The sequence below is a fragment of the Spermophilus citellus genome, assembly GCF_964194105.1.
Source record: "Spermophilus citellus genome assembly, chromosome: X".
Classification (NCBI taxonomy): domain Eukaryota; kingdom Metazoa; phylum Chordata; class Mammalia; order Rodentia; family Sciuridae; genus Spermophilus; species Spermophilus citellus.
The window spans coordinates 1,766,509-1,794,014 of NC_138190.1; the positions used below are offsets into that span (position 1 = coordinate 1,766,509).

Here is a 27,506-nt window from a genome sequence, read left to right on the forward strand (position 1 = left end):
AGGTGGGGCTGTCCTCTGGCAGCAAGGGCAGCTCAACAGCCAAGACACAAGGGTTTCCCTGGAGGGGGATTTGGAGTGGGGGGAGAGGACTGAGACTCTGCTGCCCACCCCAGTGCCAGCCCATCCATACTAGATGCCTGGCCAGAAAAGCACCCAGATGAATCCTCTCAGCCCCCTTTTTCTTGTTTTAAAGGGAAAATTAAAGATACTGGGTGTGGGAGTTCTGCCTTGTTCTGGGGAAAGCTCAGGCTACACGTGGGTCCCAGGAGTCATACAGCTGGACAGGGTTCCTGGCTCCATCCCTGCTCCCTGTGATGGGTGTGTCTCTCCAGAGGCCTGGTTTCCTTCTGGTGAAGGGGGTCAGAGGAGGAGGTGGCCACACATGTGTTGACATGCTGCTCTGGCTGAGGACACCAAAACTATGCTCTGCCCAGGGTTGTCTCCTACCTTGGCCTTCGTCAGAGAGGCCTGGATGGCTTCAGTCTCAGGCCTCCTGGTTTCCCAAGTTAAATGATTTGTGGCCTCTTCCCCTTGCATGTTGGTGATGCTTGGGGCCTTCTTCCACATGACAGGGACACGTGGTCACTGTTGAATGATGACAGCTGCAGCACAATGAGGCATGGGGGTGAGGAGACTGGCCCATGGTTCTGAGGATGGCCCTGTGAACACCCAGCTCCCTTGCAGTCTCCTTGTTAAGGTCGGTTGAGCGTCGGAGGAAGAGACCACCAAGAGACTGTCTCATGCAACAGCAGAGGGTTTCTTGGGGGTCCAGCATGCTGGGGCTCAGAGCTCACTTGAGAGGAGCTGAGAGCCGGAGAACAACTTAAGCAGAGCTTATATACATTGTTTGAACTGGGGAATTCACGTGTAGGTCAGGGAATGCAGGAGGGTTGTTTGTACAGAGCAACCAGATGGTCTGGAGACTTTTCTCAACATACATTTAACGGTTTTTCCAGGAATTGTTTTGACACCTACATAGATTTCAGGTTTCAGGAAAACAGAACTTAAACTCAATCAAGAAAACAAAACTTAACCTTTACATTCCTAACCTTTCATCCTGGCCTGCAGGTCAAAGCCCTGTCAGTGGAAGAAGCTCCTCACACAATGTCAGGTGCACCCTCTTCCTCATCAGCAGGTGAAGCTGGGGCCTAAGGAGCACCTATGAGTCCCTCCAACTCTGATGAGAAGGGAACCTGGCAGCCTCTTCCTGGGATCAAAGGAAGGTTATGAAAAGAGCACATGTCCCCATCCCTCATCCGTGACAGCCCTTTCCCAGATCCTCTCATTCTCATGAGCCAGGGAAACCTTTAATTTTCATAACTAGTTGATGCTGTAGTTGGACATGATAGAAAATGTGTCTCCACAGCTTTGGGGTTGTTCACTTTAATCCTTTAGCCTGAGCAGAAACAGCCCTCTCCCCAGCATATACTGCAGAATGACACCTGATGGCAGGCTGCAGCTGCATCAATGATGTAGGGCACATGAAGCCAGACACCCAAGGATGTTCCAGGATTAGATTTATTAGCTGCAGGGTTCTGAGGTGTATCACCTAAAAATTTTTGGTTCACTGCTTGTAATTTCATTGATCTTCATTGACACCCAGTGGGACAGGGATAGAGGTTTATATTTTCTGTAGGTGTATACCTGAAGATTATATATTTTTTTAGTTCACAGAAAGTACTTTGTGTACCAATTGTAAGATTAGTCAGAGGTTTTCCAAGCTTTACCACAAAAGCAGAAGTCTGTGTTATAACCCACATTGAGATCTTTGTAAAATCTGCTCTTGACATTTTGTTGAAAGAAAATTATGGTGAAGGTCTCTCGAGAAGCTAATTTAAGATTCTTTGGTGGAGAAAGGAGTGCCACTATATTAGCACATCAGACTGGGACACTCCTTACCAAGCCTTTCATCATGTAGAGTGCATTAAGTAGGATTTCTTAACCTTTTTTTTTTTTAAAGAGAGACTGAGAGAGGAGAGAGAGAGAGAGAATTTCTAATATTTATTTTTTAGTTCTCGGCGGACACATCTTTGTTGGTATGTGGTGCTGAGGATCGAACCCGGGCCGCACGCATGCCAGGCGAGCGCGCTACCGCTTGAGCCACATCCCCAGCCCAGTTTTCTTAACCTTAAACCTAAAACCATCACACAATATTCCCAGGGCTACAGAGCTACTCTAAACACAGAGAGAAATCAAGCCTGAGTTTTCTAGAATATTCCACCTAAGTATTATTCATGGGGAGAAAAGCTAAGTTGGATGTAGTGTTTTTAAAAATTCACTGGTATAAAAGACCTTTAAGAAGCAAGAGACCATCTGCCATTGTGGAGGAAACACCTGCAGAGCTGCATCTGCTGATGTGGTCATCAGTGGGGTCCACACACACAACAACAGCAAACTCACCACCAGAGCTACAGGCGTGCTCAGTGCTAGAATGCCTGCCTAGCATGCACAAGGCAGGATTGGGTCCCCAGACCTGGGAAAAAAAGAGCAACTCAAGCATAGGGCAAAACATATTTTGAGAAAGTGCCTCTCCAAATAATATACACAAATGACATTATGTTCTAATGCTCTTTAATGTGCTTACATACAGCAAAATACATGAGACTTAGAACAAGCACAAGTGACAAGAGTGTGGTCCCAGAGTCATCCACAGCTCAATAAGCAATCAAGGAAAAGAAAGAGCCCACCTTCAGGTTACACAGACACATCCCTATGGTCCCAGCTCCCAGCCTCACTCCATCTCAAAAAACAACAATTAAAAGGACTGTGGAGAAACTCAGTGGTGGAGCACTCCTGGGTGAAATGTGAACAAAGACAGAGAAAACAGAAGTTCAGGAGAGACATTTCACCAATCTGTACCAAAGGCTGGAGTGGAGAGGCCTAAACTAACATACAGAATATGTAATGAAACATTAGACACAAAAGATTTAAAATACAGGAAAATCTAATCTAAAAACAAGAGAGATTTAACAGAGAAAAACATGTTGCTTTCAAATCTTCATGCTGATGCAATGCTCCTCTCCAACCCACGGTGCATTTTTGTGGCCTCTGAATAGATAAACAATGAAATGAAGGCACAAACATTTTCACACACCTACAGTTTTTTTCTCAAAATGAATACATAAAATGAAATAAAATAAAAATATCCTCAAGTCTGAACAAGTTCAAATGGATCTGAAACAAGCAAAGGTCCTACCACATTTCTACATACAGGGCTTTTCTCCAGTGTGGTTTCTTAAATGCTGTTCTAAGGGACCTGGAAAGTTGAAAGTCTTACTACAATTTTGAAAGACAGAAAAAGGATCTTCCCAGATGTGGATTCTTCGTCTTTGAAGAAAACTCTGAAAGCTGAATACTGCCCCACATGGCTTATCCTCAGCATTTTCTACAGTATGAGTCCTTTCATACAACGGAACAAAACTAGAACAGCTCAACAAGTTATATTTCTTTTTTGCATAGGATTTATTATTTTTATTCCAAAAGAATCTTCTGACACCTTAGTAAAAGACTGAGAAAACTAGATTTCCCACATTTCTCACACTCACAGGGCTTCTCTCTGTGTTTTCATATATGAGAAGAAAAAGAGGCTAGATGAGAAGCTAACAGGATGTAGCTTTTCTCTGGTATGTATTCTTTCATGTTTATGAAGCTGATGGGATGGAGCAAAGGTGTTGCCACACTGCTTACATTCAGAGGGTTTGTTTTTCAATGTGAATGAAATGGCTTTGAAGGCAACAGGGAAAATGGAATGATTTGTGATAATTTTATACATTTAAAGAGTTACTCAGTTGGAAGTGGTGGTGTATGCCTTTAATTCCTGAGACTTGAGAGGCTAATTCTGAAGGATCAATGTTGGAGGCTAGCCTCAGCAACTTAGGAAGACCCTAAGAAATGCAGCAAGTCCCTGTCTCAAAATAAAAAGTAACTGGAATGTAGCTAAGTGGTAGAGCACAACCAGACTAAATCCCCAGTGTCTGTCTCCCTCTCTCTCTCTCTCTCTCACACACACACACACATTTTCAGCAGTGTGAGCCTTTTCTTGTCTTTGAGGATGACATGAAATATTGATTTACCAGGTTTTACATTCAAAGGATTTTTCTCCAGTAACTTCCTACATGTATATGAGTGCAACAGTAATAACAGAAAAGTTTACCAATTGCTTTCATTCATACTATTTCTCTGCAGTATCTATTCTTTCACGTGTGTGAAGCAGACAGGATGTGGCAAAAGCTTTTCCACATTGTTGTTATTCATAGCGCTTTTCTCTGGTATGTATTCTTTCATGTCTGTGAAGCGTAGGGGATGTAGCAAAGGCTTTGCCACACTGCTTACAATCATATGGCTTCGCTCCAGTATGAGTTTTTTCATGTGAGCGAAGGTTAGAGGAGTGAGTGAAGGCTTTGCCACACTGCTTACAATCATAGGGCTTCTCTCCAGTATGAGTTTTTTCATGTGAGCGAAGGTTAGAGGACTGAGTGAAGGCTTTGCCACACTGCTTACAATCATAGGGCTTCTCTCCAGTATGAGTTTTTTCATGTGAGTGAAGGTTAGAGGACTGAGTGAAGGCTTTCCCACACTGCTTACATTCATAGGGCTTCTCTCCAGTATGAGTCCGTTCATGTTTCTGAAGGCAGGAGGCATTAGTAAAGGCTTTTCCACACTGTTGACATTCATAGGGCTTTTCTCTGGTATGTATTCTGCCATGTATATGAAGCTGATGGGATATAGCAAAGGCTTTTCCACACTGCTTACATTCATAGGGTTTCTCTCCAGTATGAATTTTTTCATGTGAGTGAAGGACAGAGGACTGAGTGAAGGCTTTCCCACACTGCTTACATTCATAGGGCTTCTCTCCAGTATGCATTCTCTGATGTATTTTAAGTAAACTGGGAAAAGCAAAGTCTTTCCCACATACCTTACATTTGAAACCTTTATTCCCCATGTGTGTGATCCTGTGCCTTTGAAGACTTGTGTATGAAATACAGGTCTGACCACCTTGTTTACATTCATACACTTTCTCTCCAGCATGAGTTCTTTCATGTCTTCTTAATACAGAGGAGAAACAAAAGGCTTTTCCACATACCTCACATTGAAAACGTGTACGTTCACTGCGTGTTCTCATGTGTCTTGGAACACCCGTGGGAGAAGACGAGGCTTCACCACATTGCTGATATTCATAGGGTTGCCACCCAGTATGAGTATCTCCATGCCTTTGAATGTCACTGGAATGATGGATGACTTTCCCACTTACTGTACATCCATAAGGTCCATCTCCAGTTTCTATTAACATATGTGTGTGAACATTTTTGGGAGAAACCAGAGATTTCTTATATTGTTTAAATTCAGATGGCTTCTCTTCACATTCCTCATGGTTGTAGTATTTGTGTCCAGAGAGAGATGTGATCTGCCTATGAAGGAATGAAGGTCATATGAAGTCTTTTGCACACATAATCAAGTGACATGGATTTACTCTATTAAAATTTTTCTTTGTTCAATTAAGAATTGGAATCAATTTGAAGGTTTTCCCACACTATTTTGTGCCTTTGAGTTTACCATATGACTTCTTTAAAGAACAAGTGACCAGCACATAATCAATGCTTGATTCATTCACAATTTTCTATGTATTGATAGATCTTTACATTACTACCAACATCAGGTAAAGGCTAGGTTTTCTGACTTGTTCAACTTGCCTAAAAATAAGGAGATTTAAAGCAAACGATCCTTTTCAACATAGCTTTTCTATGGCTATTATCCAAATAGTGATATCCACATATGCAATTTCATATACTTTTTGCATGTCAAATACTTTGAAAAGACAGAATATCTGTTACAGCTAAGTATATATTTCAGGTAAAAAGCACTATAAGAATAAATACTTCTCAATTTATGCATACTTCTCTCGTTGGTTTGCTTTGAATATTACATGACTGTTCTCAGACCCCCTCATGGACTCCTCTTGTGAGGACACTTACCTTACATTGCTCCCAGAGTTTTCAGTATGAACTTCAGTGGTCTTGTCTTGCCAATTGTTTCCTAAAATGAGAGAACAGAACAATCTTTATGAATAATCAGGAGCTAACAATGCTTTGCCAAATGATACATGTTATTTATGCTGCAATAATTCACCAACTGATTCCCTTTTCACCTTCTACATAAATGACCAAAATAAACATGAGTTCTCTATTTGATTAACTTTAAAAACATCATTATTACCTATAGAAGACAGGTTTCTGAGGACTTCCAGCATCACATCTCTGTAAAGGTTCTTCTGGGAAGGATTCAGCAAAGCCCACTCCTCCTGGGTGAAGTTCACAGCCACATCCTCCAAGGTCACTGAGATCTAAAATATCCCACCAAATGTATAGTGGAGGCCAGGAGAGATTGACAGCATGAGAAATCTACACTCAACATGCATGGTGTTCACATGATTCCAGGAGGAACCCTAAGGTAAAGGATGAACTTTGGCTTATCATAACATGTTGCTTCATCCATTCTCTTGGTCAAATGTTCAACACTGGTTTAGTAACTAACAAACACCCTACACCAATGCAATATTTTGAAAACAGTGGAGACTATCAGCTGGAGAGAAGGGGTATTCCATACTATGAGTAATGACACATTTAATTGTCACCCTGATTGAATTAAAAGATACTGATAATTAATGAGATTTTGCATGTGTCCATGAGGGTATGTCTACAAATGATTGGCATGCGGGATAGTGAGCCAAACTGGCAAACATTTTTAAGGTGCGCAGCACCATCCAATAGGACTGTGTCTTAGGTGGAGCAAAAGTTGAAAGAAGAAGGAAGCAGCAGCAGAGCAAGCTCCTTTCTTCTCAGTGGGTTTTTGTTTGCTAAGCAATGGCCTGAGGGTATCAGACACTGCCTTGTTCACTCTCCCAAAGTGGACTCTGCCAGTGATTCTCCAGAGAGTTTCCAGAACCTTTGGTCTGGACTAGGGCAGCACCACTGATCCCTGTTGTTCTGAGGCTTCAGCCTCTTGGACTCTGCAGCTACTACTTCTCAAGCTCTCCAGCTGCAGATGGCCACTGTGGACATCCAGCTTCAGGTCAAGTACACCAATCCAATAAGTCCCCTTTTATAATCAAACTTCCTCTTGATGCTGTTCCTCTAGAGAACACTGACTAATAAACTATGTAAGCCACAAATTCCTCTGAAAAACAAAGTCTAACTAATAAACTAAATAAACTACCAAGGCATGAAGTTTTACAAATATATACATAAGAAATAATAGTAAATGCTAAATACCATTTTCATAATAATGCAAGAATAAAGCAAAGAGTCATACGTACAAATTTCAAAACTATGGACAAAAGCAAAGAAACTGATTTTCAATACTATTTCCATCTGGAAATAAATTGGATGATAAGTCTTCAAAAGTCATTCCAGGGGCTGGGGTTGTAGCTCAGTGGTAGAGCACTCGACTCGCACGTGCAAGACCCTGGGTTCAATCCTCAGCACCACATAAAAATGAAGAACTAAAATAAAGGTATTGTGTCCAACTACAAATAAAAAATAAGTTAAAAAAATGTCATTCCAACTGCTGGTGTGGTAGGGTGCACCTGTAATTTCAGCCACAAGGCAGAGAAATGGCAAGTTGGAGGCCACTCTCAGCAACTTAGCAAGACCCTCAGAAACTTAGTGAGACTTGTCTTCATCAAAAATTAAAAGGGAGTCTGGGATTGGAGCTGAGTGGCATAGCACTTGCTAGCATGTTTGAGGTACTGGATATGTTCCTCAGCACCACATAAAAAGTAAACAAACAAAATGAATGTATTTTGTTCATCTACAACTATATAAAATATAAAACAAGAAAAGAAAAAGAAATAATAAATACATAAAAATGGGCTGAGAATGTGCTCAGTGGTCAAGTGCCTGTAGGTTTATTTCCCACTAAAACACCAGAACTCTGCTCACAAATTGAAATTCATTTCTGGAGGAGAACTAAGCATGAGCAAGTCCACGGCATGAATCCCCAGCACTCAATAAGTAAGCAAATAAATAAACAATAGTCTACAATACTAATTCTCTTGGACTGGAGAGTAGCTCTGTAGTAGAAAACTTCCCAAGCATGTATGTGTCCCTCAGATCAATCTCCAGCAGTCCACACACACACACACACACACACACACACACAGAAAAAACACCTAAAATACACATAATAAGAGATAAAAATGACTATAATACAAAAGGTACACAATTAGAGGCATAAATTACAACAAAATCAATGGAAAGACAACACACTTTCTCACAAAGGAGGTTGAATGTTCCCATAATCTACACTCTCTAAAAAGAACACTGAGCATTTCAGTTAATTCTGTGAAATTTAGGGCATGGTTTTAGGGTAAACTTAAGAAAAACTACATCTAAAATTGAAATAGGAGGGTTGGGATTCTGGCTCAGCAGTAGAGTGCTTACCTAGCACATGAGAGGCCCTATATTTGATCCTCAGCACCACATACAAATAAATAAATAGGTATTGTGTCCAACTATAGCAACAACAAAAAATAGTTTTCAAAAAATTGAAAATAGCAGACTGTATCTAAGACAAGCCAAAATGTTGCAGAGGACAGAGAGAGTAGAGAGAGCATTCATGTTGCTCCCAAATTTCATAAGGTAAAAGGCCAGCTCCCAAAGGGTTGGCCCTAGCAGGAGGCACTTAGGAGGGAACAGGAATCAGGTGACATAGGGGGAGTGCTCTTGAGGGGATCAGCACCCTTATTTAGACACATGTATTTAGACAGTTGTATCGCTCCTTTCCAGAAAAGGAATGTCATTTACTATTTCACTGATATTCAGTGATTAAATGATCATACTTGGATGTTTCAGATATTGTCAAAATTGTCCTTAAAATTTACAATGGAGACGGGTGTGATGGTGCACAGCTGTAACCCCAGCAGTTCAGGAGTCTGAGGCCCTAGGGGATGTAGCAAGAGACTCTGTATCAAAACAAAGAATCTAAAAGGGGCTGGTGGTTAAGCAACTCTGGGTTCCATTTCTGAAACCAAAAAACCAGAGTTAACATGAAGCTGCCAACTCCAGACAACAACAGTGAAAAACTGTCATCCTTTGTCCAATTCATCACCTTGTGAAGGACAGATACTAGTTTTTATGAAATCACATTCATAAATTTATTCACCACTATTTTTGTAGAATTGGACTCAATTTCTGCCGCAATAATGCAAGACAGAGTTTCTCTGTATCTTACCTGGCATTTTGGAATCTAGGATTGGATATCAATTTGAAATCACTGAAAAGACAACATTAAATCTTACAAACATTCTATACATACTCAGGGGTAGCAAATGGTAAATTAGGTAAGTGGGTGTTTTTTTTTTCCTTAGGTTTGGTATCCCCGAGATTAAACCCAGAGATATTTTACTACTGATCCACATGCCAGTCATTTTTATATTTTATTTTGAGATGCAGTCTCACCAGGTTGCAGAAGGCCTGGATAAGTTGCTAAGGCTGCCCTCAAATTTACAACACTCCTGATTAGCCTCTGGAGCAGGAAGGATCACAGGTGTGCACCACTGCACCTGGCTGTAAGTTGGGATTTTTAAAAATGGAAATGCAACTAGACTTTTTAAAATTCACTTCTGTCTTGCCTCTTTAATATTAGTCCATCCCATTTGGCTCTGAATAAATAAACCTGGACCTCATATAAGTGAGCACATCATTTCAAAGTGATACACAGAAAGCTTTGGTGCTGAGGGAGCACACATGTGTCAGGCTCAAGGGGCAGGGAAGGTCCCTGACAGGTGGGACATGTTCCCTCCTGGTCTTGCTCACTGAAAGCCTCCAGGATCACCCTCCAAGAGACCTGGACCATGACTCCAGACTATGAGGCTTTTCAGGTTTGCACAGCTCTGCACTGGGGTGGGTGTTCCTTAAGCTCTGGGAGAGGTTTTGCTCCTTCACACTGTGAGAGACTGAAAGTGCAGAAATCACTGCTGACCTGGCCCCTCAGCACCAGCATCCACAGCCTGACTGGCCACCTGTCTCCAAAGAATGGGAACAGATCTTGGGGAAAACAAGGTCCCAAGAAGTTAGTTGTCTAGATGAGGCCTGTTCCAGGAGATTCCTTAGGCCCAAGATCTCAGCTGATCCCCCAAGAGGCTGTACCTCACAACTTAGGCTGTCCTCTAAGAGGAGCTGTCCTAGGGCCTGAAATTTCTTGTACCATGCAGGGCGCAAGACAGCTGTGGGCACATGGTGGCAGCCACAGGAAAGGATAGAGACTCAGAACATAGGACTCTCTGAGATGTCAAAAGAAAACCTGGCTGAGAATATCAGATTTTGTGTCTACACTAAGAAAGATTAAAAAGAACCCAGAAATTTTTCAGGTGTGAAATGAAGTTCTCTATGAACTTGCTCTATATCAATGAGCCTTCAGACCACCTGACTTTGGGCAACTAGACCACCATGAGGTATAAGACAGGGTTCTGTATGGTAGGCAAAAATTACCTTGGGCTCTCTTAACCTCTTTCAAAACCAATTACCTTAATTTCTGTATTAGTCCAAATTTCTCCAAACAAATGAACCTCTCAGAATATATTACCAACCTCACTCAACATGTAATTACCATCTTCCAAAGCTAACAATGTAATAAAGGACCTACAGGAGAAATTTCTCCCTTTTGACTGTAGCCACCCATCTGATGATCCTACCAATGCACTTGGTTAATGTATTCATGCATAACTTTCTTTTACAAATGTTCTTGTCAGTCATGCACAGTGGGGCACAACTGTAATCCCAAAAGCTTGAGAGACTGGGTCAGGAGGACTGCTAAATTAAAAGCCAGCCTCAGCAACTTAGTGAGGCCCTAAGGAACTTAGTAAGATCATGTCTCAAAATAAAATGTAAAGTGGGTCTGGGGTTGTGGCTCAAGTGGTAGCGCGCTCACCTGGCATGCATGCGGCCCTGTTGGATCCTCAGCACCACATACCAACAAAGATGTTGTGTCTGCCGAGAACTAAATATTACATAAATATTAAAAATTCTCTCTCTCACTCACTCTCTCTTAAAAAAAAAAAAAGAAACACAGGAGGAAGACCAGATATTCATGACGGGAAGTGGAAAAGATGGGGCATTTTAGAACACAGGAGGCAACTGCAATTGAAAGACCTACAGCAGCTTTCAGAGGAACTAAATTGGGGAAGGAAAGTGGATTTGGGATCCTGCTTCCTACACGTTTGGAAGAGTGGGGGCGGGCCACCAGCAGGGAGGGGAGGGGAAGCTGGGGACAGGAGCTGCCCATTCAACAATGGAAGCCAAGGGACAGAGACCAGGGCCACCTGCCAGGGGAAACTGGGCCTCATGCTCCGCAGCTGACCTCAGGGACTGGATACCCAGCCCAATCCTAGGGGCCAGAGAGCAGAAGCCCAGGGCCATTCACCATGGAGGACTAGGCTGTGAAAGGGTAAAGATTCTAAGCTGGAAACCTTGAATTAAAATGTAAAAGATTAGGTACTATTAAGTCCCTCTGTTACACCCAGATTCCTGAGATAGTTAAGACAACGCCCTACTGGCCAAACTGCACAGGGCCCGAACCAATCAGTTTGAATGTGTACCCAGTTTAGAAGTGACCAATCAACCCTGCCCAGCCTGTTCCCGCCAATGAATGGACTAATCATGTATCAGAGTTGTTGTTCAATTTTCCCGTGCCTCATGATGATTTGTTCTGATGTATGCAAAGCCCCCCACCCTCTCCAAAAAGTGTACTTAAGCTCTGCTTGACCTCTGCTCTGGGCTCTGGGATGCTCTCCTTTCTTGAGTGAGCACAGAACCCCAGCGCGCTGGTACGGATCCCTAATAAATCCCCCTTGCCATTGCATGGAGCTAGTCTCGTGTGGTCTCTCCTTCTCCGACGCTTCGCCGGACCCTTACATTTGGTGCGTTGGCCGGGAACTGCGCATCGCCGGACAGGGAGACCTACGAACTGCTTCGGGGGTAAGTAAGGCGCCTTTCTCTCTCTTTCTCTCTCTCTCCCCTCTCCTTCTTCTCCTTCTCTCCCCCTTGTTCTTCTTTCGCAATTGCTCAGGTGCGATCGCTCAGGTTTGGTCTCTGGCGGCTCAATGGTGGGCGTAAGTCCCCAAAGAGCATAATTGCTCAGGTTCGATCGCTCAGGTTTGGTCTCTGGCGGCTCAATGGTGGGCGTAAGTCCCCAGAGGGCATAAGCTCTCAGAGCCTCGGGTGGGGTTGGCAGTGTGTGTGTGTGGCTGTTAGTGGAGAGCGTAAGCTCCCCCTGGCGGTGGCGGCAGACATGCTGGGGAGTCACAGGCCACCCCCCAAGGGACGCTTTGGGGGACTCGGGGGGACGGAGGTGCCCCCCATCAGGTAGAGGGGCGGATGAACCCTCGTCGGTGTAGAGGGGCGGATGAACCCTCGTTGCTGCCAACCCGTCTGGTTTTGCCGGCAACTCTTTCTGTTGAATTCACTGTCTGTCTTTAATTTTTGCTTCTGAATTTGTGTTAAACGTTTACTGTGTGTCTGCGTTTGCGTCACGTTTGTGTTTTCTCCCTGCGTTTCAGAGTGGCCCACCCTAGGAGTTGAATGGCCCCCAGGAGAGTCCCTCCCGTTTCAGCCGGGGCCGCATGGCCATTCAGATCATGGTGATCTAACCTTTCAGGACCTCTGCGAATCTCCTCCTGTATGGGTGGGGTCCGCGCAGTCTGCCGGGAGGATTCCGCGATATGGCGGATCCGTCCTGTCCCTGTTCCTCCTGGCCCTTCCACCCATCTGTCCTCTCCGCCCGTGGTCGTCTCCCCTGGGGGGGGGAGGGGGAATGCTCCCGCAGGTTTGGGGGACGGGCGGACGGAATCGGGGGTGAGGTCCGCGGGGGACCGCCCCTCCTCTGCCGGCAACCAGTTGCCACTGGGCGCATTCGCACCACAGCAGAGCGGGCGGAGTTGGCGGGGGATTGCCCCTCCCTTCCGTCCTCCCGGGGAGCAGAAAAAGCGGCTCTGGAGTACCTGGCCCTCTCCCTCCTTTGTGGGGGTAGAAGGGACCGGGTCCCCAAACCCCCCCCCCCGAATGTTACAGCCCTCCCCGGCTGCAATCACCAAATCCCGGGGCAAAAGAATCGAACGGGTCTTCCTCGAGTCGGGCTGCTTAAAAATGAAGCCCAAAGCAGATGATAGATTCCAACTAAGGCTAAATACTGAGACTAGGAAAGCAATGTTTTCTCTCCCTCCCGTGATCAGCTTGAGTGCAAATAGAGATGCCTGCTGGAGATTTAACAACTTTGACATCTCGCTTTGACTTTTCTCAAAGCCCTGTCCTCATTATTAAACTGGTGTTAATTGGCTTTAGAGATGGGAACCAAATTTTCAGTCACAAATTTGAGTCTCCACTCAGCTTTCTTGGGGAAGTCTAGCACTCGAAATAACTGTAAGCAGAGGATGAGCTTTTTGGGAGCTGGCTACTAAAAAGTTAGGAAAAAAAAAAAGCCTAGTGCCTAAGGTCAAACCAAACTGGAGGAGCTAATCCTGTGGGTGGGAGATAAGACTAAGGGACTCCCAGCAGCTGCCAGAGCAATTTTGCTTTGGGGAACTCCCTTATCTCTTATCTACATTTTAAGGATTACTCCACCTTTGTTTACTTAAAAAAAAAAGAAGGGACACTGAATGCAGTAAAGCCAGTCACACTGAGACCCTTGAATTTATACCTATAGTTGCCCCTACGTGAAAACATCTGGTTCACTCGTGGGAAAGTCTATGGTGCCACGGATGGGAGTCATAATTAAATGAGAGTTCAAAACTTGGAGGGATATATTCTTATCTGGTTGTCTGATTGTTTCTTAAAGATAAACTAGGTTAAATGTGTGTCTAAAAAAAAAATAATTTCTTATTGTAACAATCTGGTATCTGAATGGGTTTTTAAAGCATTGCACTATCTTGCATTTAAAACTTGGGTTTAAGCAATTGCTTAGTTTGATTTCAGATAGTTCTAAAGAGTTTCAATTTTGAACTGGGTAGCCTAAGGAGATTTCACTAGGTATACAGTGCATTGATTTAGGCAAGGATAGTAAATTATGATTTGGTATCTGTTTCTCTCAGTGTGTAAGATTTAGAAAAAAAGTGTTAAATTAAAACGTTGGTCTGGCTTATTAAAATAACATTAGATAATTAAATAGCAACAGTCTTAGAAATTTTTAAAGCTTAATTTCAGATATGCATGGTAGTGTGTGGTTCTTTCTAAAGTTTTTCAGGCAAATTTAATGTAACTTAATGCTACTTTAGGAACTTCAGGACAAGGAAAGTGGCTTAGAGGTCCAAAAGAAATTTCTTCTGATGGTAGAGATCCTATTTCCAGTTTTATGTGAGCAAGTTTTTCAAATGTAAAAAGATATAAAATTTTGGGAATTACTTCTTAAATGTGTATCATAATTTTCAACATCCAAACCTGGAAATATGACTTATGGCTAAAATGCCTCAGGCCTAAAGTGTCTGCTCAAAATAGCAGTTTTTCCCTACTCCTTCCAGACCTTAGCCAGGGCTTAAGCTGATATGCAAACAGAAGCAGCTTGGAACTCAGGCCCAAGGAAAAAAAAAAGGTAAAGGTATCTTTTTATGGGAACTCAAACTAGATTAAAGGACTTTTGCCTTTTCTTAGATTCTATGTTTTTTTTGAGCTCATGATTTTTATCCTACAGACAAGTTAATGTTTTTCTGATAAGTTCTATTTTTTGATCAACTGGAGTTTTTTTTTAAAACATTGCAATGGAGATTTCATCTGTGAAAAACTACGAGGCCTTTATTATTGTTATGTGTGCACACTCTTGTTATGTGTTGTATGTCGGTATGTCTGTATGTGTGTATGTCCATATATCCTGCAGTGATATGACAATTAACAGATGTGGAGCGCTCATAAAAAAATTAAAAATGGATCCAAATATCTTTGATTCACGTGATTCAAATGGCTCAATTTAAATTTGGTATAAATAGATAAAAAAGGAGGTCTTAAATTCTTAAATTAAGCTTATAGGTTTTTCTAGGTGTTCAAAAAAAAGGCCCTAATAAAATGTTAACTCTGCTTAAATTTAAAAGTTTACAAGTATTGTTTCAAACTGTGAACAAAAGGAGGTTAATAAATAAAAAAAAGAAACTAAAAGGTTCTAGGTATGGATTTAATAGAGGGAAAATGTGTTTCTGGATAAGAGAGTCTATGTGATTAAGTAATTAAGAGGGTTTAAGTAAGTGATAAAAAAAAAAAGGTCTGTGCAAGTTGGTTATAAGTAAGTTTTTGAGCAAGTAATCTTAAAGAAATTAAGCAGCTGGTTAAACAAGTGCTGTTGTTTTAGAGAATTGTGCTATGTTATTTCTTTAAAAGCCAAACTTGGTTAGCATAAAATCATCAATGTAATTGTGATGTTACTAATGTGTTCATATCTTCCAGGCATACAAGTCTGTAAGGTAGAAGCTTTACAAGCTGGTGTTCTAAAGTTGTATGGTAATTTTAGGTTCAAAGAAAAAAAAAACATGTTGGAGATTCAATTATATCATTTGTGTTCTATAACTGGACTTGTTATCATTAAGATATGTAAAGTTCTATGAGACACAATTTAAATGTATTTTTAAGTTAATGAGAGCCTAATCAAGTTTTATTGTAAAACACAGAAATACTTTGCTACTTTCCAACAAAAGGTTAGAAGCTTCCAGCCTTCCTTTAATTCATGTTTTAGATGTGATATTATGTTGTGTTAGCTAATATTCATGTAAACTTGAGCAACAATTTATATAGGCTTTGTAAAATGATGTCTAAAAAAAAAACAAAGATCAGCTTTAGAACTATAGTATTTAAGATTTATGAAGAGCCCCACCTTACTTGAGATAAGGCTCTATGTCCCAACTCTCTGCATGTGAAGTAGGCCAGATTTCAGTGCATTCAAAGTTGTGCCCAAAAGTTGGTTTTTGTCATGATTCCAGGATACCAAACAGGGGATGTACTCTGCCAAAATTCTAGGTAGCTATTACATAGACTAAATATGTTTTTACCCTAGTTAGTTTTGTTTTGTAGTTTGCCTATAGATGGTTTAAGAATTGCCTGTTAATGTTTTAAAGAGGTACTGCTTTAAGAACTCACAACCTGGGTTAATTTAAGATAATGAGTTATAGGGAGTTGCCACCTACAGGATAGAGAGATAGACATTAAAGTTCAGTACTCTTAATATAAGGCTGTTAAGTTATTTGCTAGATGTTTAAGATTAAGTTTTAAAATTAAAAATTTGGCTCTTGCCCTCTGAGTCAGTCTGAATCAGGGAATAGGGAACTTTTTCAAAGGGCTCTGCAACTCTAGGCCACATAACTTCCCGAGCAGGGAGATTAATGAGACCAGTGGAGGGCAGAAGGCCAATCAGTGCATTTGCTGTAAAGAGGAGGGTCATCAGAGAAGGGAGACATCCCTGATGCTTCTGAGGGAAGTTGTATGGTCAAGCAAGGCCTGGACCCATCCCAGCGCAAATGGCACTAGCAGAACTGAGAAGCTGCTGTGAAGTTCCCGAGGACTCCCAGGAGGCTCAGCTGACTGTTAACAATAGGTAGAACAGAAGTCAGTTTGACTTGCTTCATCTTAAACACTTAGCAAAGACAGTCAAAGCCAAAGCACAGATGTTCCTGGACATCTTAAATGATAATAATAGTTAAATGTAACTTCCATAAATAAGTAGACTGGAGGCTACAAAAGAGAATCTTAGACAGAAATGCCTGATAACTGTCAAAGGGACTGCTAGAGTAGTTTTAGTCTAAGGCCTTTATTTCTAACCAATGCAGGTAGGCTTGATGTTTGCTAGTATGGTTATCCAGCCCTGAGTAGCAGAATTAAAGATTTCTCTATTAGACACAGAGGTCATACTAGCAAAGGATTTTGCAGGATCAGATGGCATTAGATTATTAGACTATATCTTAATAAAAAGGACATCTGTAACCCTAAATGTTAGTTGTTGTGTTTACATCCCTGGCATTTCTGACAATGTGACAAATATCCTTAAAGATTTATATGCTCAGATGGAAGCCATGTCCTCAGCAACTTTGTTGTGAAAACAATATCTTAGCTCTTAGTTCCTGGTACTGCCTGATGGAAAACATTGTTAATCTTTGTCTTGGTCATTGTACTCATTGGCATATTCCTGTGCTGTGGCATTTATTACTGCATCAATATGGTTCCAGTACTAATGAGTTCTTGTTTCTCTTATAGACCACCTATCACTCGAATGGCCCTCCAGCCTATTACTTCTCAATTGGACTTTTAGCATGGACCACTCGATAGACCCGATATTTTTAAGGGGGACTCCAAACTGCTTGCCCCACACCATCCCTTTTCAGCCTGAAGAAGCCAGAGAGATCCTCTTCGTCCCCCTTCCTTACAGCAGTAAGGAGTTCCCAAATTAGAGGGGGGAATGAAGCCAGATTTAAAGTTAGGTAGTCAGTGTAGTTAGATAAATCGGGGTCTAATACCGAGTGAAATCTAAAATGGAGGCCATGCTAAAAATGATTCCAGGAAACACAGGACAACCCATGGTAATCAGAAGGCAATATGCTCCACCGACAGAGATGAAAAATGAGACTCCCCAATAATTATGATTCATTACTTTTAAGATTAAAAGTAGTCAGAAAAAGGAGTGGGGAATGAAAGGGTAAAGATTCTAAGCTGGAAACCTTGAATTAAAATGTAAAAGATTAGGTACTATTAAGTCCCTCTGTTACACCCAGATTCCTGAGATAGTTAAGACAACGCCCTACTGGCCAAACTGCACAGGGCCCGAACCAATCAGTTTGAATGTGTACTCAGTTTGGAAGTGACCAATCACCCCTGCCCAGCCTGTTCCTGCCAATGAATGGACTAATCATGTATCAGAGTTGTTGTTCAATTTTCCCGTGCCTCATGATGATTTGTTCTGATGTATGCAAAGCCCCCCACCCTCTCCAAAAAGTGTACTTAAGCTCTGCTTGACCTCTGCTCTGGGCTCTGGGCTGCTCTCCTTTCTTGAGTGAGCACAGAACCCCAGCGCGCTGGTACGGATCCCTAATAAATCCCCCTTGCCATTGCATGGAGCTAGTCTCGTGTGGTCTCTCCTTCTCCGACGCTTCGCCGGACCCTTACAGCTGCACCCTCTGTACCAACATTGGGCACTCAAACCCAGCTCACTCCGAGGGACCAGTGGAAGAGTCTTAGGGTCAGCCGCCAGCGAGGTGACTTCAAGATTCTACCATCCAGCCCAACCCCCAGGAGCAGGGGACAGAGACCCAGGGCAACCTCCAGAGGTGACTCCGCCAGGCTCTGCAGCTCACCCCTTGGCGGGGGCCCCAAGGCAGATGCTGACCATGTCCCTTCAGCCCTCGTCACATACTCACCATTTTTGTCTTTCTAGAGGACACGGTGTTCTCTTGAGGACCTCAAGGCACCAGAGATAGAGGGAAGCACAGGCTGCTCAGAATCACCGAGGCCTTTTGGCAGAGCACGTGGGGCCTGAAATGGAGGAGCAGAGTTGGTCCTGAAAAAAAAGCCCGCGAGATTTCCAAAGCCCGCCCTTCCCCTCTGGTCCGGATCTGATTGGACACTTCCACCCCAGCATCCCTAATGGGCCGCCCCTAGTCAGGCCTCTGCATTGTGACTGACAGCTAAGGTTATCCAATCACTAACCAAAATTGCCTAGAGAGGCAGATCCTTGGCCCCAGCCCTTTTCAGGGGGAGCTTCTTTCCTGGGCTGGGAACTAATCCAGGTGGGAAGCCTTTGCTTGAACTTGGTACAAAGGGTAACATCTGGGATTGAGCTCTGGCTGAGGGAGACTGCTTTCCCAGCACGGGTGATGCCCTGGGTTTTAACCTCACCACAGAAAAAAACAACAGTTAAAACATATATACAAAATAGTTACTTAAGGACTCTAAGGCAGGAGGAGCCCAAAATCAGGTGAAAATCAACAAATGATAATGCTGTTTACCATGAGGACTCCTTGTTCCCGAATCCTGCAGTATAACACCAGAGAAGCAGGTGGAGAGTGGAAAGTGGAAGGTTTAATAAGAGAAAGCACAAAAGACTCCCCCCACCCCAGGAAGAAGGGGACCCAAAGGCAGAATCCCTGGAAGGGGGGGGTCTTCTCCCTCTTAAACCTAAGGTCTTCTTTTGTCCTCCCACATTCCTGTCCTTTATTTTCCTTTATTGTGCAGGTGATTGGGCATGAGGGTGGAAGGCCAAAGGGAGGGAATTGGGTGGACTTATGGGGTGGGGAGCAGAAACCTGGGCAGGAACAGCGTAGGGTGGTTTGATGAGCATCTCCCTATTTTACTGGGAGCTACTTCATTAACCCTTATTAAGGACCTGCCCAAGGCCATGACAACATGAACACTTCACTTCTCAGGTGTTTTTTTGGTTTCCCAGGATCAGATCAGATTGCATTTTTTATTGGACCTGATATTAGACCCCACTTACCTAGCTACACACACTACAATATTTCAATCTGGCTTCACAAACAGGGAAAGACTACCTTAAAATAAATTAAAAGGGTTGATGATCTAGCTCAGAGGTCGAGCCCCACAGGGATTATTCAACAGAACCTCAAAGGGGCTGGGGATGTGGCTCAAGTGGTAGCGAGCTGGCCTAGAATGCATGAGGCCTGGGTTTGATCCTCAGCACCACATACCAACAAAGATTTTGTGTCCGCCGAGAATTAAGAAATAAATATTAAAAAATTCTCTCTCTCTCTCTCCTCTTTCTAAAAAAAAAAAAAATCAGAACCTCAAAGAAAAAGATACCTATATACATATATGGTATCAGCTGGTATGACCTCAGGCAACTTAGCAAGAGATAGTCTCAAAATTCTTGAAACAATATTTAAAAATATCATATGTATCATACATATTTGATATGTGAAAATAAATAGAGTTTGACAATTATTTTAGTAATTCTCATCAACTCCGGAGTACTTATCTTTTGAGGAATTAGAGCTAAGAAAGGAAGCAATTGGTGTTGGTGATTTGGCTCAGTTCTCTCTCCCCAGCAGGATGGAGGGGAAGGAGTTGTGGGAGGCAATTCCCTAAGGCAGCAATGCGAGGTTGAAATAAAATGAGCGCCTTGTGCTTAATGTCCATGTTCTACATTCCACTATTAGGGAGTTGTTGGAAGCCATCCGACTCTGGTGACCCCACACATCAGGTCATCTCTTTACCCCAAATCCAAACACAAAAATTCATGATGACAAGCAGAAAAGGGACTCTGATCAGTGAAGCTTCACCACGAAGACCAGGGCATGATGTCCTCCGCCCTCTCTTCAGGGCTGTCTAGGACTCTCAGGTTTTATAGAAAGGGCAATCAGTCATAGGCATGTGTGTAGAGGGCACACTGTATGTAGGTTTGGTGTCGTCTGTGGCTTCAGGCATCTGTGTGTGTCATAAAATGTCTGTGAACTCATGGTCATGTGACCCCTTGACACACTTCACCCCACTGCACAGGCTGACCTGAATTGATCTCAGGAAGGGTCCCCTCCCTTGTGTTCGTTCCATGTCAGTGGTTCAGAGGCACCAACATTTTCAAGAAAAGCCACAAGCCACCTGCTCCTGCCTGGTAAGCACCATATCCCTAGATGCTGACCCAGGGCTCTCAGCTTCCTGGGTTTCAACTGATAGTAAAACCAGAAAGAAACAATAACCCTGCTCAGCTCGGCCCATAAAGCCTGCATATGAAACCCCACTTGGGGCCCATGTGGCCTGTGGTGTTGATACCGCTGGTTACTGGGGAGGAGTTCTGCCCCCTCACATGTTGAAGTTTGAACATTAGAGATGCAAGCCCAGGCAAGCACACAAGGCAGGGTTTATTTTAAAAGAAGTAATATAGACTTCTCCCCAGGATGGAGAGGGGGCCATAGCTGGTACCCTGGTATTCCCAGAAGCAAGGTGTTCAGCCTTTCTATGAGTCCTAGGCTTCCTGTGTTCTCCATGCCTTTCCCCTTATCTTTCTCCTTCCTGCCTTGGTGACTAGGCCCAGGAATGCTTGGTGAGATGGCACAATGGTGACAAACAGGGGGGGCTGAAGGGAGAAGGGCAGGATGTAGCAGCCAAGGACACATTAATAACCTAATAGCTCTCTATAAGGAGGGGCAATTCCTGGGAGAGGCTACCTTAGCAACGGGAAGGAGCAAGGGCAGGTCCATGATAAGGGTAGAGCAAGAGCTCTGAAGGAATTCAAATTTCTTTTTTTTTTTAAATTTATTTATTTATTTTAGTTCTCAGTGGACACAACATCTTTGTTGGTATGTGGTGCTGAGGATCGAACCCAGGCCGCACGCATGCCAGGCGAGCGCGCTACCGCTTGAGCCACATCCCCAGCCCAGGAATTCAAATTTCTATCCCTCAGGGGACAGTGTGCAACTTGCCAGACTCTCTCAACATTGGCCTCCTTGATCAGACCTGACTCCATTTACCTGTATGTACTGACTGCCTGTCTATTTCAGGCTTCAGTATCTGCCCCTGCCCAGAAAGTGAATAAAACTTTATTTTTACTCTTCGCTTTAATTGAAGTCTTTCATATCTTGTGCACTGGCCCAAATTCAGTCCACCTACCAACTTTCCCAATGACCATGGGGAGGGGGATTATATATTAACAGTCATATTCCCTGAAGTGTGGAATAGTGGCCACATACCTGTCTAGGACTGAGAACTCAACTCTAGGTGCTCTCTCCCACTGCTGTGCATTGAATCCATGGCAGGGGTATGGAATCCCTGAGCTCCATCCCCAGCCCTTTTTCTATTTTGGTACAAAGAAGTGGGTGGGAGCATAAATATAGTGGGTTTGAGAATATAACTCTGAAACCCTGCCTAATTCCTTCTTAAGATTGGGATCCATCTCATCCAAAACTCATGAAAACGAATTTTTGTTTTAGTATAAATTACTGCAATCTTTAAACTTGCTTGGAATGCCTGCCCATGCCTTGAAGTCACCCATATTTGGCTCCCCCTGACCAGATAACAACCCTCTCGGAAACCTCAGTGGTACCTCATAAATTCTGATGTTGAGATCTGAACTTTGTCCCTACCTTGAAATGTTAAGCCATGTAGTTCATTAACCTACTACCTGCCTTTGTATTAGGCTTTTCCAAATCCTGGTATCTGGAAGTTCTCAAGACACCCCCCTTTGCAAACTTTTGTGCTATAAAAATGTGTTCTGAGGGCTGGGGATGTGGCTCATGCAGTAGCTCGCTCACCTGGCGTGCCTGAGGCACAGGTATGATGCTCAGCACCACATACAAAAAACAAAATGTTGTGTCTGCCCAAAATGAAAAATAAATATTAAAATATTCTCTCTGTCTCTCTCTCCCTCTCTCTAAAAAAAGAGTTGTTGTTTGATTTAAAACAAATGTGTTCTGAGAGAGCTGGAGTATCTTTAGCCTGGGGTTTGAGGAGAGACAGACATGGCCAGCTCCTGGGGTACATAAATAAAATTTTGATTTAGGTTGATTCAAAATTGGAGTCTGTGTTCTTTTCCATGTGTTGTGGTTTAACAGTGCCAGGTCTCTAACAAGGCCATCTTTGGCTTTGGCCAAGGGAGCATATTTTTTACACATGATGACACATCTTTAAGCCAATACATTAAAAAACTGAATCATTGAATAAATCATTCAATAAATTCTTTCTTAGAAAAACAACAATAACAATGACAAAACTGGAGCAGTATCCTGGGATAGTGGTACAAACCATGCCATGAGGGTCAAAAATTCTAGCCCAACCTCTGAAATGTAGCCTCAATCTCTCTCAAAATACAACTTAAAAGGGCAGGGCATGTAGTTCAGTGTTACAGCAACCCTGGGTTTAATGGCCAGTTTAAAAACAATAACATTCTGAAGAGGAATAGAGGGGGAAAAGACATAAGAAAATAGAAGAGTATAAAAGGGCAGACATCAATCGAACTACATCAACAGTGACATTTTGTGGCAATTGACTGAACAATCCTATCCAAAGGTAGAGATCAGCAGACAGAATGAAAACAAGGTCCAATTCTCTGCTATGTGCAGGGGTCACTGCTGGGATACAAATGGATAAAGAGTTTGAAAATAAGAGGATGTGAGTCCTACACCATGAAAACAGACACCATGAGTCAGCTCTCTTGTACTACCTTTCCACATGCAGGCAAAATGTTTCAAAACCACAATAAATTGAGACTGAACAGCTGTGAGACATGGACACATGAAGTTAAGGTGTTCCTGAAGGCTCCATCCTCTTTCCCAATGTCAATCCAATAAGGACACAGCTGTGAGTTTACAGGGAAAAAAATGGTTTGCTGGCAAGGGAGCAGCACAATGAACTCTCCAGAGACCACAATTCTGCAAATGAGAAGAAACACTTGGCTTTTTGGGGGGAAGAGAGATGGGGGTGCCAGGAATTGAACCAGGTGCACTCAATTGCTGAGGGCCATTGCCAAGTAGGAATGACGCATCGAAATTTCCTTGCCAGCGTACCCCATGTTAAATGGACTTGCCTTGGACATTGCATGTGTCTTTGAGAAAGGTGACCCTGCTCAAGGACCAGGGTGGATCCAGGATTAGGGTGTATCCTGCAGGTTTTGGGAAGTATCCGGGTTTAAGACAATTTGGGTTTAGGGCGTTCCCAGTTTAAGACAAGTTTAGGGCGTTCCCGGTTTAAGATAATCCGGGTTTAGGGAAGTTGGAGGTTGAAGATTATTGCTGCTGGGAATAGGGCGTTCCTGCTGCCTGAGTTCCCGCTGAGTTCTCAGGGAATTGAGAAGGTATTTTTGGGACGTGAATTGTGCAGGCAGAATGAGATTTTCCCCAGAATGTGTTTGTAGAGGCCGGTGTGAGTTCGGGAATAAAGAATTGCTGTTTGAATCTACAAGTGTGTGGTGGCTCGTGATTCTTGTGCCAAGCCCAGACATTGGCATCTGGTGGCCCGTACGGGGAACGTCTAAAACTTGGAGGTAAGTGAAATTGCTCACCCGTGAGGGAAGGCGAGAGAATGGGTGACCATTTCAAAAAACAATGGGTTCTTTTCTTTTTTTTAAAGAGATAGTGAGAGAGGAGAGAGAGAGAGAGAGAGAGAGAGAGAGAGAGAGAGAATTTTTAATATTTATTTCTTAGTTCTCGGCGGACACAACATCTTTGTTGGTATGTGGTGCTGAGTATCGAACCCGGGCCGCACGCATGCCAGATGAGCGTGCTACCGCTTGAGCCACATTCCCAGCCCTACCTCAACCTCCTTAAGTAACTTTTTTAATTGCTCTTTGTTTCTGTGGTGGAGTTATGGCTCAGGCCGTGGCACACTCACCTGGCATGTGTGCGGCCCGGGTTCGATCCTCAGCACCACATACAAACAAAGATGTTGTGTCAGCCGAAAAATAAATATTGAAATTCTCTCCCCTCTCTCTAAAAAGAAAGAAAGAAAAAAAGAAATCTTGCAAGAGGAGTTTGGGAAGGGCACCCCCTCCCAGGCTCCTTCGGGATCACACAGCTGCCCTGCTCGCAGCATCCATGTTAACCTTGGACTGTGTCACTTGAGCAGGGAGTAGAGAAGGGACCTCAGATTCCTCAGGCTTCAGAGGTGCTGGGTGTTTGCACAGAGCATGTGGATAACCTCGGGAAAACAGGGGAGATAAAATAACACAGCCAGACTCAGTGAGACCCATTCTGTGGGAGGCCAAACTAGCATGTGACTCTATCTGTCTCCCTTTCAGATTGGTGTGGCATCATCATTATTCACTCTGTCATCAGGTTGCCTAAGTAACCCAGATGATAGCCCCAATCTTTGGGGTCCTGTGACTGTGTCATCTTGTATAGGCGAGCCCTCCTACATCCCTGTGGGTCCAGCTATGCTCACCTGTCCCTTTGTGATATGACTTTTTTGTTTTTAAAGAGAGAGGAGAAGCAGGGGGGGGGAGAGGAGAGAGAGAGAGAGAGAGAGAGAGAGAGAGAGAGAGAGAGAGAGAGAATTTATTTATTTATTTATTTTAGTTCTCAGGGGACACAACATCTTTGTTTGTATGTGGGGCTGAGGATCGAACCCGGGCCGCACGCATGCCAGGCGAGTGCGCTACCGCTTGAGCCACATCCCCAGCCCCTGTGATATGACTTTTGTGTGTCCCCTTCTCTTGCTCTGCCCTTGGGTGTGGCCTTCCTAGATGTCAGTCAACCTGAAAAAATTAACAATTAGCATTTTTAAAACCATTCTTAGGAAACACCATAAAGAGTAGCAGAAATATCTGAGGGGTTCACAATTCGGAATTCAATTTGAATTTGTCAATCATTTTATTACAGATACACTAGAGTTTCTTTTATACTCTGGATACTAGGAAATAATTAAATATGTAATGTGAAATGTTTTCTCCTGCTCAGCAACTTGCTGTGTTTTTTTTAAATATTTTCACATGTATAATCTTTTTAACAGCCACAACAATGTTTATACCAGATCAATATACTAGACTAGGGACCAACCTAGGTGTCCCTCCAAAGATCAATGGATAAAGAAAATGTGGTATATATAATTAATGGAATATCAGTCAGGTTGAAACTAGACTAAAATTATGGCGTTTGCTAGTAAACGGTTGGAGTTGGAGAATATCATGCTAAGTGAAATAAGACAATCCCACAACACCAAAGAGCAATGTTTTCTCTAATATGCAGATGCTAATTCAGGAGTGATGGGGCACTAGGGCAGAATAGTTTTACCTTAGATTAGGTTGAGGGAAGTGATGGGAGGAAGCGGAGAGGGATATGGGGACAGGAAAGATAGTAGTAGAATGAAACAGACATCATTACTATATTATATATTTGATTACGTGACTAATATGATTCTGCAACATGTACACACAGAAAAAAGAGAACAATATCCCATCCACGTATGATATATCAAACTTCATATATGCACTCTAATGTCATGTACAACTAATTAAACAAATAAAAAATTATAATTTTTTTCACAAAAACTTGTATGTATAATTATAATAACTATAATAATGTATTAATTATATTTTGATGTACACATACATTTTGGGATGGTTAAATAGAGAAACTGTTCTCATGTTCTTTTAAAAATTGGAGGAGATATTCTTTATGTCAAATTTTCTGTTCTTACTGGTGAGGTGGTACATGCCCATAATTCCAGTGGCTCAGGAGGCTGGACCAGAAAGACTATGAGTTCAAAGCCAGGCTCTGCAAGTTAGCAAGGCCCTGAGCAACACCATGAGACCCTGTCTCTGAATAAAATATAAAGAATAGCAGGAGATATGGCTTAGTGCTTAAATGTCCATGGGTTTTATCTTCATTAAGAAAGAGAGAAGAAAGAACGAAAGAAAGAAAGAAAGAAAGAAAGAAAGAAAGAAAGAAAGAAAGAAAGAAAGAAAGAAGAAACAATGAACAAGTATTCATAATTTGTTTCCTTTATTTGGTTTAATGCAATTTCTAAGGTATGTTATTCTCTTTCAAGAGCATCAAAATTTCCTCTCATTTTTGCCCTGAGAGTTCTAGTATATTTAGTATTTTCATTTCTGAATGCTCCACGAGTGTATTTTTCACTTTTTAAATTTGTTCTCTTTTGATACACATGATACTAGAGTGTATTTTGACCCTTTATGCATAAATTGGCTATAACTTATTCTAAGTAGCATCCCTGTCTTGTGGATGAACATGACGTGGAGTTACCTTGGTTGTGTATTCAAAAAGAAACATAGGAAACTGATGACCCATAAAATCTGCTTTCTTCACTCTTCCCCTTCTGCCTTCCCTTCTTTCTCTTTAGTCTAAAGCAATAGACTTCTATTTTTTGTGTCCCCACCTTCCCTGGTTGTGTGTAACCATCCACGTATATGTAGAAACATTCAGCCTTTGGTTTTTGAGGGTTGGCTTCTTTCACTTTGCATGATAGACTCCACGTTCATCCATTTACCAGTCAAGGGCATATTTCATTCTTATTTGGAGTAATATTCTAATGTGTGTGGGTGTGTGTGTGTGTGTGTGTGTGTGTGTTTTCTCCATTATTCTGTTCAAGGGCATCTAGGCTTGCCGCAGTCTGGCTGGGCACAAGATCACAAGGCACTCACAGCTTTGTAGATTCAAATAGCAATTCTTTATTCCCGAACTCAAACGAGCCCTGTAGAAATATGTTCTGGGGAAATCCAAGTTCTGCCACCCAATTCACGTCCCAAATACTTTCTGAATTCCATGAGAACTCAATGGGAACTCAGGCATCAGAATACGCCCTATTCCCAGCAGGAATAATCTTAAACTTGGAACTGCCCTAAATCCTAAACCCTAAATTTGTCTTAAACCGGGAACGCCCTGAACCCAAGGAGGGAGATACTTCCTAAAACCTGCAGGATACACCCTAAACCTGGATCCACCCTGGTCTTTCAGCAGGGTCACCTTTCTCAAACACACATGCAATGTCACAGCGAATTTCCAAGGCAAGTCCATTTAACATGGGGTACACTGGCAAGGAAATTTTGATGCGTCATTCCTACTTGGCAATGGCCCTCAGTATCATTCCATA

General features: G+C 42.8%; 1 long non-coding RNA gene across 1 annotated transcript; it reads right to left on the reverse strand.

The window, feature by feature from the left end:
- Window positions 1-24,861, reverse strand: LOC308639076. The gene is made up of 3 exons (XR_014019978.1): window positions 24,502-24,861; window positions 24,291-24,388; window positions 1-602 (listed from the first exon to the last, which is right to left on the reverse strand). It is a non-coding gene; the product is annotated as an uncharacterized lncRNA (long non-coding RNA).
- Between the last annotated feature and the right edge of the window lie 2,645 nt (window positions 24,862-27,506).